The 18,289-nt window shown below is 42.0% G+C and overlaps 1 protein-coding gene and 2 pseudogenes across 4 annotated transcripts in view; 2 read left to right on the top strand and 1 right to left on the bottom strand.

Moving 5' to 3' along the window:
* Positions 1 to 18,289, top strand: part of LOC134966014 (nucleobindin-2-like) — an 83,365-nt gene that overhangs the window by 15,030 nt on the left and 50,046 nt on the right. The window lies entirely within an intron of this gene.
* LOC134968073 (5S ribosomal RNA) lies at positions 12,505 to 12,622 on the bottom strand (annotated as a pseudogene).
* LOC134968206 (5S ribosomal RNA) lies at positions 15,745 to 15,862 on the top strand (annotated as a pseudogene).

The raw sequence follows: 18,289 nt of genomic DNA, 5'->3' as shown, positions 1-18,289 counted from the left end.
ACATATCCCACACTGTACTATACGTACCCATCAGATTTATACACACTGTACTATACGTATCCATCAGTCATACATATCCCACATTGTACTATATGAATCCATCAGTCATACATATCCCACATTGTACTATACGAATCCATCAGTCATACATATCCCACATTGTACTATACGTATCCATCAGTCATACATATCCCACACTGTACTATACGTACCCATCAGTCATACATATCCCACATTGTACTATACGTATCCATCAGTCATACATATCCCACACTGTACTATACGTACCCATCAGATTTATACACACTGTACTATACGTATCCATCAGTCATACCTATCCCACACTGTACTATACGTACCCATCAGTCATACATATCCCACACTGTACTATACGTATCCATCAGTCCTACATATCCCACACTGTACTATACGTACCCATCAGATTTATACACACTGTACTATACGTATCCATCAGTCATACCTATCCCACACTGTACTATACGTACCCATCAGTCATACATACCCACACTGTACTATACGTACCCATCAGTCATACATATCCCACACTGTACTATACGTACCCATCAGATATATACACACTGTACTATATGTACCCATCAGTCATACATATCCCACACTGTACTATACGTACCCATCAGTCATACATATCCCACACAGTACTATACGTATCCATCAGTCATACATATCCCACACTGTACTATACTTATCCATCAGTCATACATATCCCACACTGTACTATACGTATGCATCAGTCATAAATATCCCACACTGTACTATACGTATCCATCAGATATATATACACACTGTACTATACATATCCATCAGTCATACATATCCCACACTGTACTATATGTACCCATCAGTCATACATATCCCACACTGTACTAAACATATCCATCAGTCATACATATCCCACACTGTACTATACATATCCATCAGTCATACATATCCCACACTGTACTATACGTATCCATCAGTCATACATATCCCACACTGTACTATACGTACCCATCAGATTTATACACACTGTACTATACGTATCCATCAGTCATACCTATCCCACACTGTACTATACGTACCCATCAGATTTATACACACTGTACTATACGTATACATCAGTCATACATATCCCACACTGTACTATACGTACCCATCAGTCATACATATCCCACACTGTACTGTACTTACCCATCAGTCATACATATCCCACACTGTACTATACGTACCCATCAGATTTATACACACTGTACTATACGTATCCATCAGTCATACATATCCCACATTGTACTATATGAATCCATCAGTCATACATATCCCACATTGTACTAAACGAATCCATCAGTCATACATATCCCACATTGTACTATACGTATCCATCAGTCATACATATCCCACACTGTACTATACGTACCCATCAGTCATACATATCCCACATTGTACTATACGTATCCATCAGTCATACATATCCCACACTGTACTATACGTACCCATCAGATTTATACACACTGTACTATACGTATCCATCAGTCATACCTATCCCACACTGTACTATACGTACCCATCAGTCATACATATCCCACACTGTACTATACGTATCCATCAGTCATACATATCCCACACTGTACTATACGTACCCATCAGATTTATACACACTGTACTATACGTATCCATCAGTCATACCTATCCCACACTGTACTATACGTACCCATCAGTCATACATACCCACACTGTACTATACGTACCCATCAGTCATACATATCCCACACTGTACTATACGTACCCATCAGATATATACACACTGTACTATACGTACCCATCAGTCATACATATCCCACACTGTACTATACGTACCCATCAGTCATACATATCCCACACAGTACTATACGTATCCATCAGTCATACATATCCCACACTGTACTATACTTATCCATCAGTCATACATATCCCACACTGTACTATACGTATCCATCAGTCATACATATCCCACACTGTACTATACGTATCCATCAGTCATACATATCCCACACTGTACTATACGTATCCATCAGTCATACATATCCCACACTGTACTATACGTATCCATCAGTCATACATATCCCACACTGTACTATACGTATGCATCAGTCATAAATATCCCACACTGTACTATACGTATCCATCAGATATATATACACACTGTACTATACGTATCCATCAGTCATACATATCCCACACTGTACTATATGTACCCATCAGTCATACATATCCCACACTGTACTAAACATATCCATCAGTCATACATATCCCACACTGTACTATACGTACCCATCAGTCATACATATCCCACACTGTACTATACATATCCATCAGTCATACATATCCCACACTGTACTATACGTATCCATCAGTCATACATATCCCACACTGTACTATACATATCCATCAGTCATACATATCCCACACTGTACTATACGTATCCATCAGTCATACATATCCCACACTGTACTATACGTACCCATCAGATTTATACACACTGTACTATACGTATCCATCAGTCATACCTATCCCACACTGTACTATACGTACCCATCAGATTTATACACACTGTACTATACGTATACATCAGTCATACATATCCCACACTGTACTATACGTACCCATCAGTCATACATATCCCACACTGTACTATACTTACCCATCAGTCATACATATCCCACACTGTACTATACGTACCCATCAGATTTATACACACTGTACTATACGTATCCATCAGTCATACATATCCCACATTGTACTATATGAATCCATCAGTCATACATATCCCACATTGTACTATACGAATCCATCAGTCATACATATCCCACATTGTACTATACGTATCCATCAGTCATACATATCCCACACTGTACTATACGTACCCATCAGTCATACATATCCCACATTGTACTATACGTATCCATCAGTCATACATATCCCACACTGTACTATACGTACCCATCAGATTTATACTCACTGTACTATACGTATCCATCAGTCATACCTATCCCACACTGTACTATACGTACCCATCAGTCATACATATCCCACACTGTACTATACGTATCCATCAGTCATACATATCCCACACTGTACTATACGTACCCATCAGATTTATACACACTGTACTATACGTATCCATCAGTCATACCTATCCCACACTGTACTATACGTACCCATCAGTCATACATACCCACACTGTACTATACGTACCCATCAGTCATACATATCCCACACTGTACTATACGTACCCATCAGATATATACACACTGTACTATACGTACCCATCAGTCATACATATCCCACACTGTACTATACGTACCCATCAGTCATACATATCCCACACAGTACTATACGTATCCATCAGTCATACATATCCCACACTGTACTATACTTATCCATCAGTCATACATATCCCACACTGTACTATACGTATCCATCAGTCATACATATCCCACACTGTACTATACGTATGCATCAGTCATAAATATCCCACACTGTACTATACGTATCCATCAGATATATATACACACTGTACTATACATATCCATCAGTCATACATATCCCACACTGTACTAAACATATCCATCAGTCATACATATCCCACACTGTACTATACGTACCCATCAGTCATACATATCCCACACTGTACTATACATATCCATCAGTCATACATATCCCACACTGTACTATACGTATCCATCAGTCATACATATCCCACACTGTACTATACGTATCCATCAGTCATACATATCCCACACTGTACTATACATATCCATCAGTCATACATATCCCACACTGTACTATACGTATCCATCAGTCATACCTATCCCACACTGTACTATACGTACCCATCAGATTTATACACACTGTACTATACGTATACATCAGTCATACATATCCCACACTGTACTATACGTACCCATCAGTCATACATATCCCACACTGTACTATACTTACCCATCAGTCATACATATCCCACACTGTACTATACGTAGTGTTCACTCTAGGTGTCTTTTACAGGGCGCTGCGCCCTGCCCCTTTTTTAGACACCTGAATGCGCCCTGCCCGTTTCTGTGCGCCCTGCCGCCCCGCACTTTGCTGCCCGCCTGACCCCGCCACGCAGCCGTGCGCCGCAGGACACATTGAACACACTGTAGTAATCACACGGAGCGTCTCCCTGCATGAGAGACCTCCACGGCCCGCCCCGCCCGTCCTTAGCTGTCAGTCGCCGCAGCTCTCCTCCTCTGCGAGCAGACTATAGGTCTGCTCGTGATCTGGTGAGACAGGAGGGCTGGGTTTGCCTCTCCCGCCGATGCAAACCCATCCCTCCTGTGTGGATGAATGTTTAAAAGGAGACGCCAGGGAGGATCAACAGGACGTCATTTTTAATGCCGCTCCGCAAGTGTGGCGGGGTGAATCAGCGCTCCCCCTCTGTGTCCTGGGCTATATTTAACATGTAAGTACTGCAGTTGTAAACTTGTCTGAGCCTGAAGTGCTGGAGTACCAGTGTTGTATACCTGTTGCCAGACCTCATCCTGTCTCTGACCCGCTATTGCCTGTGCCAGGGTGGAGAGATCAGCTCTGCCCTGGATCCAGCACTGGCCTCTGCTCTAATTTATTACATGCCTGGTTTGAACTGCTATTGTCTGTCCTCTTTGTTGGACACCTGTTGATCCTAGCTATCCTTTTGCGAGCCTTTAATACTGTTGGATACGTGGGACGTGCCGTGGACTCACTGTATTCAGCCCCCTATTGTCAGGTGCCCCCAGCATGGCTTAACATTTATTATTATTTATATATCGTCTATTTGTGCTGCCATCACACTGTCACACTCTGCTTATGTAAATCCCACCCCCACAGAAACCTTTACATGTTCTTCCATTCTGCTGCTTGGTGGCTGCCATGAAGTTGGACGTTTATTCTCCATGAGCTGAGAACGTTCTGTGATAAGTGATCTCTCCGCTAGTGCTTGGTCTGCTCAGTTGACATCTGCACGGATTCCTCCAGAGCAGTACATGATAGTTTACTTATTAAAGTCGGTGATATGGGATGGGAATGACATTCACATAAATATGGCAGCATGCAGCGATAAAAATGTGAATGATTTTCTGTGGAAGAAAAAGTTGTTTTTAAAATGCAGCAAAATGAGAATCCTGTTTGTCATTATATAGTTATTTTGTTTTAATTCTATTTAAAGCTGGGGTAGGGCAACTAAATGTAAATTCAGGAGCAGGTCAAATTTATGGGTCCGAGGGATCTTGTAATGAGCCAGGTAACTAGGCTTGCCCTCAAGTAATAATGGCTGCCTGGAGTGTGGTGCCACGTCTTATGGGGAAATGTCAGCCCACATCATGCAGAGTTTCCATACCATGTTGGGGTTAGTGGGTACAGTTATAATGCCCCCCTCATCCCTTTGCGCCCTTGGTTGTTTGGATTTTGTCCACTCCTGACTTACAGGTCTTGTGTTGTCTGTTAGGTGTCTACATCAGTCGTTTCCAAACTTTTTTGAATCAGTGTCCTAGAATATCAGAATTTTTTTCACGCCACCCATAGGCCAAAAATTTCTAATTGAGAAATTTAGAAAGAAATATTACATTAAGTAGATTGCGTTTATATGTCATTCTTAGGGTCAGTTGTGTGGTGAGGGACGATATTTGCTTCTGTTTGGCCACATATTTTATGACTGGCAGCCATCAGCACTGGTTTTGCCTATTATTTTGACCCTGAATAATTTGAATTGGCCCTGGACCACCAACCCAGGGCACCCCTGCAAGTGTCCCGAGGCACCCCAGGGAGTCACGGCACACAGTGTGGGAACCTCTGGTCTACAACGTCATGTGCTTGAACTTGGATTGTGTATATACACGTGTCGTGTGTCTGAGTTTATTTGCAGGTGTTCACTTTTCACAGCCAGGATTCATTGTTTATCTAAAGCTGTGTCACACCCATTGTTCAGGCTCCAGAGCCCTTGACAGGTCGCTGACTACCAGGGAGAGTCCCTACCACAGAACAGGGAGTAAAAGGAGCTAACATAGGAACAGGCCAGAACACACGGCCTATCCTGTATTTTACACCATGCAGTCCACCATTTTTAGTTAAGACAACTGTCTAAGCATTACAGTATGGACATAATCGTGCCCTCCCGAATGAAAAATGTGCCTTCCCGAATGAAAAATGTGCCCTCCCCGTGATCAGCACCCTGCCCTAAAAAATTCCTAGAGTGAACACTACTATACGTATCCATCAGTCATGCATATCCCACACTGTACTATACGTATCCATCAGTCATACATATCCCACACTGTACTATACATATCCCACATTGTACTATACGTATCCATCAGTCATACATATCCCACACTGTACTATACATATCCCACATTGTACTATACGTATCCATCAGTCATACATATCCCACACTGTACTATACGTATCCATCAGTCATACATATCCCACACTGTACTATACGTACCCATCAGATTTATACACACTGTACTATACATATCCATCAGTCATACCTATCCCACACTGTACTATACGTACCCATCAGATATATACACATTGTACTATACGTATCCATCAGTCATACATATCCCACACTGTACTATACGTATCCATCAGATTTATACACACTGTACTATACATATCCATCAGTGTGCTGATGTGTCCTGCGCACATCTTAAGGGCCCCATACACTAGGACGATAATGCCTGATTTCGGACGAAATCGGGCATTTTGGAGGTGTTTCTGATTCGATGCGCGTTCCCGTGAACATCGGATCGGATCCTCCAGACTGAATGTGCTGAACATTTAATCATGTCCGACCCCGCAGGCATGGCTGTAATCGCCCAGGATCACCCAAGATACATTGTATGCAAAAGGACAGCATCCAATGTATCTTGGGCGATCCTTCTTCCCGGGAGGCTGCCGGGGTGATCACCTGCGACATGTCAGATGGACATGTCGCGTAAGTGTATGGGGCCTTTTAGACTCTGTTACTGTATTAAGCACAGTACCCGGGTGGTCATGGTTATAATTGTATCCAACATAAGCACAGTATCCGGATGGTCATTGTTATAACTGTATCCGACATAAGCACAGTACCCGGGTGGTTATGGTTATAACTGTATCCGACATAAGCACAGTACCCGGGTGGTTATGGTTATAACTGTATCCGACATAAGCACAGTATCCGGGTGGTCATGGTTATAACTGTATCCGACATAAGCACAGTACCCGGATGGTCATTGTTATAATTGTATCTGACATAAGCACAGTACCCGGATGGTCATGGTTATAACTGTATCCGACATAAGCACAGTATCCGGGTGGTCATGGTTATAACTGTATCCGACATAAGCACAGTATCCGGATGGTCATGGTTATAACTGTATCCGACATAAGCACAGTATCCGGATGGTCATGGTTATAACTGTATCCGACATAAGCACAGTACCCGAGTGGTCATGGTTATAACTGTATCCGACATAAGCACAGTACCCGGATGGTCATGGTTATAACTGTATCCGACATAAGCACAGTACCCGGATGGTCATGGTTATAACTGTATCCGACATAAGCACAGTATCCGGGTGGTCATGGTTATAACTGTATCCGACATAAGCACAGTACCCGGATGGTCATGGTTATAACTGTATCCGACATAAGCACAGTACCCGGATGGTCATTGTTAGAATTGTATCCGACATAAGCACAGTACCCGGGTGGTTATGGTTATAACTGTATCCGACATAAGCACAGTATCCGGATGGTCATTGTTATAATTGTATCCGACATAAGCACAGTACCCGGGTGGTTATGGTTATAACTGTATCCGACATAAGCACAGTATCCGGGTGGTCATGGTTATAACTGTATCCGACATAAGCACAGTACCCGAGTGGTCATTGTTATAACTGTATCCGACATAAGCACAGTACCCGGATGGTCATGGTTATAACTGTATCCGACATAAGCACAGTATCCGGGTGGTCATGGTTATAACTGTATCCGACATAAGCACAGTACCCGAGTGGTCATTGTTATAACTGTATCCGACATAAGCACAGTACCCGGATGGTCATGGTTATAACTGTATCCGACATAAGCACAGTACCCGGATGGTCATTGTTAGAATTGTATCCGACATAAGCACAGTATCCGGGTGGTCATGGTTATAACTGTATCCGACATAAGCACAGTATCCGGATGGTCATTGTTATAATTGTATCCGACATAAGCACAGTACCCGGATGGTCATTGTTATAATTGTATCCGACATAAGCACAGTATCCGGATGGTCATTGTTATAATTGTATCCGACATAAGCACAGTATCCGGATGGTCATTGTTATAATTGTATCCGACATAAGCACAGTATCCGGATGGTCATTGTTAGAATTGTATCCGACATAAGCACAGTATCCGGATGGTCATTGTTAGAATTGTATCCGACATAAGCACAGTACCCGGGTGGTCATTGTTATTATTGTATCCGACATAAGCACAGTACCCGGATGGTCATTGTTATAATTGTATCCGACATAAGCACAGTATCCGGATGGTCATTGTTAGAATTGTATCCGACATAAGCACAGTACCCGGATGGTCATTGTTATAATTGTATCCGACATAAGCACAGTATCCGGATGGTCATTGTTAGAATTGTATCCGACATAAGCACAGTACCCGGATGGTCATGGTTTTAACTGTATCCGACATAAGCACAGTATCCAGATGGTAATTGTTATAATTGTATCCGACATAAGCACAGTATCCGGGTGGACATTGTTAGAATTGTATCCGACATAAGCACAGTACCCGGGTGGTCATTGTTATTATTGTATCCGACATAAGCACAGTATCCGGATGGTCATTGTTCGAATTGTATCCGACATAAGCACAGTATCCGGATGGTCATGGTTATAACTGTATCCGACATAAGCACAGTACCCGGATGGTCATTGTTAGAATTGTATCCGACATAAGCACAGTACCCGGATGGTCATTGTTAGAATTGTATCTGACCTAAGCACAGTACCCGGGTGGTCATGTGTAGATTTGTATCCGACACCAGAGACAACTTGGATGACAGATTTCTAGTATCTCTTCCTCGCTGTGTTGGAGTAATTAGTAAATCTGTTATTGTCTGGGATATGCAAAACCATATCATATAATCTTACATGTGGCGCATAGAACATTGGGGCAGATGTATTAAGCCTGGAGAAGTAGAAGGTGATAACGCACCAGCCAATCAGCTCCTGTCATTTTTTTTTAAACCTGTAATGATTGGTTGGTGCGTTATCACCTTCCACTTATCACTGCTTTATCACTTTGCAGAATACAGTAAAGGCCCCTACACACAAGCTGATTTTGAGCTCAAACTGTGTATGGCTGGGCGAAGAGGGCATCATCGCTGGCTGCCGCCGTCCGTCGGGCTGTTTTACCAGCCGAGTGAACCACTTTCCACAGTCTCCTACTATGGAAAGTGATTTACCCCCATGAACATCGCTGGGCACAGTGAAAATCGCTCAGTGCACTGAGTTATTTTCCTGCCAGCGATGTTCACATCATCGCCCAGCTTACACACTGGCCAAAAACGCCCGGTGTGTATGGACCTTAAATCATATTTATAGTAACAGACTTTTCCCCTCTGTACTGTACTGCACAATTCTTTCTGCTGGCCCTCTTGTGACAAGTAAGTCTATAGAAATAACCTATAGTGTGTTGTGTGTAAGCAATAATTATCCCTTTTATGTTTCATTTTTATACATAGTTATGAAATAAGTCTATGGTATGGTTTCTTTTTACCTTTTATTATTATGGCATATGGGGACAAAATACAAATACTAGGGTCTATGGGGGTCATTTCGAGTTCGCTCGCTAGCAGTTTTTAGCAGCCATGCAAACGCTATGCCGCCTCCCACTGGGAGTGTATTTTAGCTTAGCAGAAGTGTGAACGAAAGGATCGCATAGCGGCTACAAAATTATTTTGTGTAGTTTCAGAGTAGCTTCAGACCTACTCAGCGCTTGCGATCATTTCTGACTGTTCAGTTCCTGTTTTGACGTCACGAACACGCCCTGCGTTCGCCCAGCCACGCCTGCGTTTTTCCTGGCACGCCTGCGTTTTTTCGAACACTCCCTGAAAATGGTCAGTTGACACCCAGAAACGCCCACTTCCTGTCGATCACTCTGCGCCGGGCAGTGATGAGCGGATTCGGTTTTACTCGGTTCTCAAAACAGAATCTTATTGGCTATCCAAAACACGTGACATCAGTGAGTCAATAAGATTCTGTTTTGAGAACCGAGTAAAACCGAATCCGCTCATCACTAGCGCCGGCCAGCAGTTCGACTGAAAAGCTTCGCTAGACCTTGTGTGAAACTACTTAGTTCGTTGTAATAGTATGACGCGCGTGCGCATTGCGACGCATGCGCAGAAGTGCCGATTTTTTTGCCTGATCGCTGCGCAGCGACCGAAATCTGCTAGCGATGAACTCGGAAGGACCCCCTTTGTACTAAGTCATGGAGAGAGATAAAGTGGACAAAGATAAAGTATCAGCCAATCAGCTCATAACTGTCATGTTACAGGCTGTTTGAAAAAATGACAGTTAGGATTTGGTTGGCTGTTGCTTTATCTCCCTCCTCTTTATCTCTTGCCTAGGCTTAGTACATAGACCCTTAGTACTTATTAAGCAAGCGCCTGATAAGCACACAGGATACAGGATGTAAACCTGCAACAGTATTAGTAAGAGGTATTGTAAGCCTCACATGAATCCTCTAAAAACAGCAAGTAACTGTACTAGTTTACCCCCAAATAAGGTTCCTAATCAAACCATTAGCACATGTTGCATTTCTATTGCTACACAAATTAGCACAATAAATTGCATAAAAAACACAGAATTAAAATTAGCGTAATTTAGTCATATACACTGTATATAACTCTATATATTGTAGTGGGTGTAGTATGGTATGCCGGCGGCCAGCATACCGGCACCGGAATCTCGACCGCCGGCATACCGACAGCTGGGCGAGCGCAAATGAGCCCCTTGTGGGCTCACTGTGCTCGCCACGCTGTGGGCACGGTGGCGCGCTATGCATGTCATGCTATCTATTCTCCCTCCAGGGGGGTCGTGGACCCCCTAGAGGGAGAAAAGGTGTCGGTATGCCGGCTGTCGGGATTCCGGCGCCGGTTTACTGTGCGCCGGGATCCCGACAGCTGGCAAACTGAACACCACCCATTGCAGTAACATTTGTCTGCGACTTCACTCGCCTGGATGTCTTCCAGAAAAAAAGAGAAAAAGTCTCCATAGTTCATTAATAGTCCGTAGAAGCATATTTCTACCCCAAAATGTATGTGTGTGTATGTATGTGTGTAAAACATATGCATGTATGTATGTATGTGTGTGTATATATATATATATATATATATATATATATATATATATATATTTAACTTTGGACCTGAGGTGTCTGAACACACCAAGTGTTTGGTTTTTCCTTTATTGCTCCTCTCCCTTATGTTACATACCGATCATACAGACCTCAGTTTCTGTCCAGGTCACCAAGCGATACAATAATGGTACCTCCATCCAGATTCATCCAGTAATTTTTGCTTGATGTCGTAACGAAACAGTCAGAAATTATAACTTTATTACATATATAGATAATGAGTCCCTCAGGCAACACTGTAGTAGCGTATGATCTCCTGTGTAACCACAGTATCTATTTGTCTAGGTCCTGCTAGTTTATGTATTAAATAGCCAAGGGAGGTGCACTGGCAACCAGAATATGCAGCTGTCCCAATTATGAAACAGAAGATCAGGATCATACAATACCATGTTATATCCCTGGTAATGAGCTTCAAAATCCTGGAGAATGTCGTAAACGATGGGTGGCTGCCGTATGTCAGGGGCTGTGGACCAGCTGCAGAATAGTAGCAAATGTTACACTTAGATGTGTACTGTTTGCGGACACACTTAAACATAGAAACATAGAATTTGACGGCAGATAAGAACCACTTGGCCCAGCTAGTCTGCCCCTTTTTATTATCCTCATTGAAGATAAGAGAAAAGACAAAAAACCCTTTTTTGGGAGCACTCTTGATTATTGAATAGGTGTGATGTAAATGGAGATGTCAGTAATTAAAACTTAACCTTTAATTGGTCCTTGTATAAAAAATTATAAAATGTAATAATTATGATAATTGGCAATCAAATGATGCTACTAATAGGAGGATCTTGTTGACCTTTTAAGCATATGTGGTACAAGATCGTTATGTAGGTGAAAATATGTAAATATACCTTGGATAACTTCACCAGCTATGGTAAGGGACGAAAAAGTGCAAACAAATGATGGTCAAATCTAGGGATGGTGTCTGACTGTGGAAAAATAATTTTCAAAGAAAGAAAGTGAAAAAGAGAGGGAAAGAAAAGGAAAGTGATAGGGATGAAGGTCTCCTTGGAAAATGGCCCACTGCACCTGGTATTCTCAGAAGGTTCCCCTTCCTAGTACTGACCAGGCCATATCTGCTTAGCTTCCGAGATCGGACAAGATCGGGCGTATTCAGGGTAGTATGGCCGTGGGCCGTTTGTTAAAGGAGAAGAGATTACCACTTCTGCTGTCTGTACTATACATAAATCAAAACTGTTGATAGTTCGAAATTGTATTTCCAGATGAGAGAGTGTATAAGGGATAGAAAATTGAAGCAAGCGTTTGGAGAGAAATAGGAATGTGAATACTGAATATGGATTATTTGTGAAAATTGAGGGATCCTGAAACCTGTCTTCTCACAAAGTATATAGACTAGTAGTTCTCTAATAGAACTGGCTCAATAGGAGCTGAAAGCTGGCTCAATATTAACAATAAAGTGACAGTGCAGGAATGAATGAATGAATGAAAAAATGAATAATTAATACTGGCTCAATAGGAGCTGAATGCTGGCTCAATATTAACAATAAAGTGACAGTGTAGGAATAAATGAATGAATAAAAACATGAATAATTAATTAATTCATGAAAAATGTGCACAAGACTGAATAGGTAAACAATTAATTAATGGAAATTCAGAAAAAAATGAAAGAAAAGAAAAGGACCGAGATGACAGTCCTTGTAGGAGCCAAACTGATGGAGCTATAATGGTTCGAGACAATGCCCGTTACATTTGCATTGATTGATTAATAAATAAACGAACAATTAATTGATTATTCTGAGAGAGAATAAAAAGGGAATGGGAAAACCCAATCAGGGCAATGCAGGGCTGAAATGAATCAGCTGATTAGTGCACAATGAGTTCATTGAATAAACAAAAACAGAGGCAAGTTCATAGCAAACAAACAGAAAAACACATTGAGCTCAAGGCTGGCTCCAAAAATAACTGAAATCTTAATGGTATATAGAGGTAGAGTTTGACATTGGTTAATTTGATTAATTTGACAAACTAAGTTCATAAATGAAAAGAGACACACTTTTGAGCTCAAGGCTGGCTCCAAAGCATTACTTTGGTCCCTATAGTAATAGATAAATAGATATCTGGTAGTTATCCTTAGTATGTGCGGAGAATTCAAAATTAATAATGAAATGATGCCTTGTGGCAAAGTATTCTGCAGGTACTTATGGCCCCAATGCTGTATTGTTATAAATTACGTTTGCAGGTACATGCAGTGCCACTATGATTAAGGCGAGGTTCAGGGGAGAGGAGTGTGCAGGTCCTTAGGCAAGTAATGTTCAATTGCCCTGGTGGTATAATGTACTTTACCCCCACCACTTGGTTAGTGGTGTCTGTTTAGACGTCCCCTGGAGTTCTCCGCTGTGAGCGATGATAGCCGCGGCCGCCCGCTTCCGGATCGGGCGGAATCGCGATGACGTCACTGGATGACGTGTTTCCCGACGTACGTTTCACCTTACGAGGCTTGGTCACGAGAGCATCTCTCTGCCGCTCTCTTGTGGCCGGTATTTGAATGACGCTTCAACCTAGAACTATGCAATCATGCTTTTCAGGTTGTGAGCAGGTGCAATACTGATTGCTAGTAGATGTAGTTCCACAATTACAGTTGCGCTATCGCAGGACTCTGTACACAAATCGCACCGCACCCAGAGCCAGGAGACCAGCGGCAGCGGTGGCAGTCACAGCAGCAGCAACGCAGCGTTGCTGCTGCTGTGACTGCCACCGCTGCCGCTGGTCTCCTGGCTCTGGGTGCGGTGCGATTTGTGTACAGAGTCCTGCGATAGCGCAACTGTAATTGTGGAACTACATCTACTAGCAATCAGTATTGCACCTGCTCACAACCTGAAAAGCATGATTGCATAGTTCTAGGTTGAAGCGTCATTCAAATACCGGCCACAAGAGAGCGGCAGAGAGATGCTCTCGTGACCAAGCCTCGTAAGGTGAAACGTACGTCGGGAAACACGTCATCCAGTGACGTCATCGCGATACCGCCCGATCCGGAAGCGGGCGGCCGCGGCTATCATCGCTCACAGCGGAGAACTCCAGGGGACGTCTAAACAGACACCACTAACCAAGTGGTGGGGGTAAAGTACATTATACCACCAGGGCAATTGAACATTACTTGCCTAAGGACCTGCACACTCCTCTCCCCTGAACCTCGGCTTAATCATAGTGGCACTGCATGTACCTGCAAACGTAATTTATAACAATACAGCATTGGGGCCATAAGTACCTGCAGAATACTTTGCCACAAGGCATCATTTCATTATTAATTTTGAATTCTCCGCACATACTAAGGATAACTACCAGATATCTATTTATCTATTACTATAGGGACCAAAGTAATGCTTTGGAGCCAGCCTTGAGCTCAAAAGTGTGTCTCTTTTCATTTATGAACTTAGTTTGTCAAATTAATCAAATTAACCAATGTCAAACTCTACCTCTATATACCATTAAGATTTCAGTTATTTTTGGAGCCAGCCTTGAGCTCAATGTGTTTTTCTGTTTGTTTGCTATGAACTTGCCTCTGTTTTTGTTTAGTGCACAATGAGTTCATTGAATAATCAGCTGATTCATTTCAGCCCTGCATTGCCCTGATTGGGTTTTCCCATTCCCTTTTTATTCTCTCTCAGAATAATCAATTAATTGTTCGTTTATTTATTAATCAATCAATGCAAATGTAACGGGCATTGTCTCGAACCATTATAGCTCCATCAGTTTGGCTCCTACAAGGACTGTCATCTCGGTCTAGGACCTTTTTCTTTTCTTTCATTTTTTTCTGAATTTCCATTAATTAATTGTTTACCTATTCAGTCTTGTGCACATTTTTCATGAATTAATTAATTATTCATGTTTTTATTCATTCATTTATTCCTACACTGTCACTTTATTGTTAATATTGAGCCAGCATTCAGCTCCTATTGAGCCAGTACTAATTAATTATTCATTTTTTCATTCATTCATTTATTCCTGCACTGTCACTTTATTGTTAATATTGAGCCAGCTTTCAGCTCCTATTGAGCCAGTTCTATTAGAGCACTACTAGTCTATATACTTTGTGAGAAGACAGGTTTCAGGATCCCTCAATTTTCACAAATAATCCATATTCAGTATTCACATTCCTGTCTCTCTCCAAACGCTTGCTTCAATTTTCTATCCCTTATACACTCTCTCATCTGGAAATACAATTTCGAACTATCAACAGTTTTGATTTATGTATAGTACAGACAGCAGAAGTGGTAATCTCTTCTCCTTTAACAAACGGCCCACGGCCATACTACCCTGAATACGCCCGATCTTGTCCGATCTCGGAAGCTAAGCAGATATGTCCTGGTCAGTACTAGGAAGGGGAACCTCCTGAGAATACCAGGTGCAGTGGGCCATTTTCCAAGGAGACCTTCATCCCTATCACTTTCCTTTTCTTTCCCTCTCTTTTTCTCTTTCTTTCTTTCTTTTTTCGAAAATTATTTTTCCACAGTCAGACACCATCCCTAGATTTGACCATCATTTGTTTGCACTTTTTCGTCCCTTACCATAGCTGGTGAAGTTATCCAAGGTATATTTACATATTTTCACCTACATAACGATCTTGTACCACATATGCTAAAAAGGTCAACAAGATCCTCCTAGTAGCATCATTTGATTGCCAATTATCATAATTTTTACATTTTATAATTTTTTATACAAGGACCAATTAAAGGTTAAGTTTTAATTACTGACATCTCCATTTACATCACACCTATTCAATAATCAAGAGTGCTCCCAAAAAAGGGTTTTTTGTCTTTTCTCTTATCTTCAATGTAGTTCATCTACAAATTTCCTGGGAGCACCACCAATCAAAAAGCAGTTCTGAAATTGTGTTGTAAACTGCTCACATATTGGTTATCATTCTAATATTCACACACTTACATGGTACTGGTGCGGATTCACACTCATCATAGTAGTACATTTCCTTTTTATTATCCTTTAGGTAAGCTTGTGAGCAGGGCCTTCCTACCTCTGTGACTGTTTGTTATTACCCAGTTTTGTCTTCTCATTGTGTCCAGTTGTAAAGCGCAACGGAATTTGCTGCGCTATATAAGAAACTGTTAATAAATAAATAATCTCAACCCTTTTTGAACCTTCGTTCTTTGTAAGGATATTCCTATGCCTATCCCATGCATGTTTAAATTGTTCTACTGACTTAGCCTCTACCACCTCTGATTGGAGGCTATTCCACGTATCCACTACCCTTTCTGTGAAGTAATTTTTCCTTAAATTTCCCCTGAACCTGTCTCCCTCCAGTTGCAGTGTATGTCCTCGAGTTCTAACACTTCTCTTCCTTTGAAGAATGTTTCCCTCCTTGTACTTTAAGACCCTTGGTGTATTTGAAAGTTTCTATCATGTTCCCCCTTTCCCTTCTCTGCTCCAAACTATACATGTTAAGAACTTTTGGCCTTTCCGGGTAAGTTTTGTGATGTACTGTAAGCCATGCACCATTTTAGTTGCCCTTCTTTGTACAGTCTCTAATGTATTAATATCCTTCTGGAGATATGGTCTCCAGAACTGGACACAGTATTCCAGATGAGGCCGTACCAATGACCTATACAGTGGCATTATTACTTATTTTTTCCTGCTACTGTTTCCTCTCCCTTTGCAACCAAGCATCTGACTTGCCTTTCTCATTGCTTTGTTGCATTGCTTTCCTGCCTTTAAGTCACTTGAAATAGTGACTCCTAAATCCCTTCCCCTCTGGTCCATCAGCTGAAGGTCTCTACTGTGACCTGATGTTGGTGGCTTTTATTAGGATATTAGGTCAAATCGATTCCATTGGCATCCTCGCTACCCCGGTCTTTTACGTAAGCTCCTCTGATCTCCACAATAATATGAGCTATGGTCCGAGAAATCAGGACAGTTGACTTTAGTGTATTGTAGAGAGAGCAGCAACGCGTTTCACCCACCTCTGTGGCCTCCGTAAGCGAATTGAAAGTATGAAAAAAAATACACTGAGCAAGTATTGTATGTAAACAGTGCAGTAAATGAAATAAGGTTTTAAAGCCTTTATTTCAGCAGTGTTCCCTGATTTCAGAACTACAGATTTCTGACTGTTGCATTTCAGTTTCTAGGCTTCCAGACTGATCCTTCTCTCCTGTCTGTCCACTTGGATGTTTTTTTCTGTTAGTTTGTTTTTGCATGTTCATATCACTTTTGCCCTCTGGGACTTGTGTGACCTCCAGCCAGGAGTATAGACTCTGGAATGACAGTTTAGCCATGGAATGTTGGCCATGCAACATATTTTACTGTGGAGTAAATTCACTCCTCTTAACATATTTAAGGGGAGTTTCTAGCCAAAGAATATGGCTGTGTATCTGTATATCAGCATAATTGTAATTTGGCTTTATATATTCAAAACTCAAGCAGTACTGTAATACATATTTCTCTGATGTCCTAGTGGATGCTGGGTACTCCGTAAGGACCATGGGGAATAGACGGGCTCCGCAGGAGACTGGGCGCTCTAAAAGAAAGATTAGGTACTATCTGGTGTGCACTGGCTCCTCCCTCTATGCCCCTCCTCCAGACCTCAGTTAGAATCTGTGCCCGGCTCGGGCTGGTTGCACACTAGGGGCTCTCCTGAGCTCTTAGTAAAGAAAGTATTTGTTAGGTTTTTTATTTTCAGTGAGATCTGCTGGCAACAGACTCACTGCTACGAGGGACTGAGGGGAGAGAAGCGAACCTACCTGCTTGCAGCTAGCTTGGGCTTCTAGGCTACTGGACACCATTAGCTCCAGAGGGATCGAACACAGGCCCAGCCTCGGTCGTCCGGTCCCGG

Source organism: Pseudophryne corroboree, chromosome 10, assembly GCF_028390025.1.
Source record: "Pseudophryne corroboree isolate aPseCor3 chromosome 10, aPseCor3.hap2, whole genome shotgun sequence".
In the NCBI taxonomy this organism is placed as follows: Eukaryota; Metazoa; Chordata; class Amphibia; order Anura; family Myobatrachidae; genus Pseudophryne; species Pseudophryne corroboree.
The sequence above is the reverse complement of the archived record's forward strand: the minus strand, read 5'-3'. Positions and strand labels throughout refer to the sequence as shown.